Here is a 2,797-nt window from a genome sequence, read left to right on the forward strand (position 1 = left end):
ACTGTTTGGGTTGTTGAAATCTGGTTGTCTACAAATTCGTGTGGAGGTGTTAAGCTTGCCAGTGCTCGGACTGAATGTGGAGCTGTGACAGGGAGTTGGAGCAGCTGTTATTAGGACTGTGATCTTCCTGGCAGCACTCATGAATGATGGAAATAATCTGGAGAATCTGTGAGCTTGACTTTTGGAGTAATGGATCAATTCGGCTGTTTTGGAGTTCCATTAGAGAATATGTACAAGACTTTAAAGGCAGAAACAACAATTCACGAGTTCTGCCTGACCCAAACTGTGGCCTTGATGCCGGACTTATCTCAACTCCTCCTGGCATGTTTAGAAAACAACAAAAATGCTTTGACTGTTTCCTCACCCCTCCCTTCCCCAGGGCTGTGGACATGTAACAGAACCTCCTTTGAGCTGAAGATGAACGTCACCTCTTATCTGGACAAAGGCTGGGGGGGGGGGGGGGGGGGGGGCCTCTGAACTATGCTACAACTTTCCCTTGAAAATTCAATGTTTTCACTGCCTATATGTTCATGTATAACATATATTTATGTTGCTTTGCTGTAGTAGGTTTTTTTGATACCTCAAATTGTGCCCTGTCTAGGACATGCTGTGAGAGATATTTTTTTATACCGTCTCTCCTCATGTTTTCTTTCCTTTTCTCATCTAAGCAAAATATTATTCTGAATAAGAAGGCTGTGCTAATTATTTATAGCCGCAGCTTCGTGCACTCCGCCCATCTTCGGACGATTGTACGTTCATATTCGCATTGTATCTCGGTGCAATGCCAATAAAGTTTATTCTGATTTATATATATATATATATATATATATATATATGTATATATGTGTATATATGTGTGTATATGTGTATATATATGTGTGTATATGTATCATGATGTCGTACTTTTGGACCCCGAAGTGGCAGACCGACGAAGAAGACACGACAACCAGGAATACAAAATAAGTGTTCTTTATTTACAAGTGAGGTGGAGAGACGAGCTGGAAGAGAATGGTAGAGAGGTGAGTATCCAATATTGTTGACTTGGATTCTTGAAATGAAATAAAGTCGTCTTACTTGTTGTTGTAGGGGAAGGTGCCGAGGGAGAGTTGAGGTCCTGATTTAGATGGAGAGGAATAGGTGAGACACGGTGGAGAGAGGAACAGGTAGACCCAGTAATTTGTTTAACCGCTGATGAGACCAGACTCTGCTGCTTTTGTAGGTGCACCGTGGGGTGCTGGACGAGGCCCGTGGAAGGACTTCAGGGGGAGCAGGACATGGAGGTCCTGGAGAGAAGAGTCGTTGATCAGAATCGGCTGTAAGGAAACAGGTTAGTGACTGGACACTAGTTTACCCATAGGCATAAGTTGTCCCAGCACTGGAGAGATGTCTGACTGCAGCTTAAGTAGGCAACCATGATCAGTCCTCCCTAGGAAAACAGCAGGTGGATCTCATCAGGGTAATAGAGAAGAGCTGTGGAGAGAGTGAGTGCAGCCAAATTCAGGGATCCTACAATACGTGTATATACGTGTTTACATATGTATATATATATATATATATATATGTATATATATATGTGTATATGTGTATATATATGTATATATATGTGTATACATATATTTGTGTATATATATATATATATATGTATATATATGTGTGTATATGTGTATATATATCAGAGTCAGAGTCAGAGTTTTTTTTATTGTCATTCGCACTCATGTGGTACATGTGGTGGATGAAATTATGTACACAAGGTCCCAGTTACATCCAACAATAAAATGTATAAGAAAAACAGTAATAACATCTAAGATATGAACTAAGAAAAACATCAACTAAATATACACTAAGCACTCATAACATAAAACATTGAACATCAGCACAAACATGAACATGAGTCTGTGAGCAGATGTGCACGCATGAACACATCAACATAGAAACAGATCAGCAGCAACATGAAACACATCAGCAACATGATATGGTTTTTCACATTGATTATTCTAGTTAGAGATTCATGAGTCTAACAGCCTCAGGGTAGAAGCTGTTCCTCAGTCTAGTGGTTCTACACTTAATGCTCCTTAACCTCCTTCCTGAGGGGAGTGGGGCAAAAAGTGTGTGTGCTGGGTGAGTGGGGTCCTTCATGATGCAGGTGGCCCTCTTCCTGCATCTGGAGGTGTACATGTCTGTGATGGTGGGGAGGCTGATTCCGACAGACTTCTGTGCAGCCTTCACCACTCTCTGCAAAGCTTTTCTTTCTGCAGCTGTGCAGCCTCCATGCCACACGTTGATGCTGGAGCACAGGATGCTCTCCACTGCACACCTGCAGAAGGAGGTGAGGACTGAGCTTCCCAGACCAGCTCGCCTCAGCCGTCTGAGGAAGTATAGTCTCTGATGAGCTTTCTTGATCAGGCTGGTGGTGTTGTTGCTCCAGCTGAGGTTGTCATTCATGTGTACACCCAAGTACTTCCACCGCAGATCCTCTTATGTTCAGGGGGGTGTAGGTGTTTTTGTTCCTTCTGAAGTCCACAATCATCTCCTTTGTCTTCTTCACATTGATGTGAAGGTTATTCTCTCTGCACCAGCTCTCCAGGTGTTCCACCTCTTGCCTGTAGCTGGACTCATCATTGTTTGTGATGCATCCCACCACCGCTGTATCATCTGCAAACTTTACAATGTGACAGCCTGGATGGGTAGCTGCACAATCATACGTGAGCAGAGTAAACAGGAGGGGGCTCAACACACATCCCTGAGGATGTATGTATATATGTATATATGTATGTGTATATATATATATATATATATA

The sequence above is a fragment of the Nematolebias whitei genome, chromosome 17, assembly GCF_014905685.2.
Source record: "Nematolebias whitei isolate Nwh7 chromosome 17, NemWhi1, whole genome shotgun sequence".
NCBI lineage: Eukaryota > Metazoa > Chordata > Actinopteri > Cyprinodontiformes > Rivulidae > Nematolebias > Nematolebias whitei.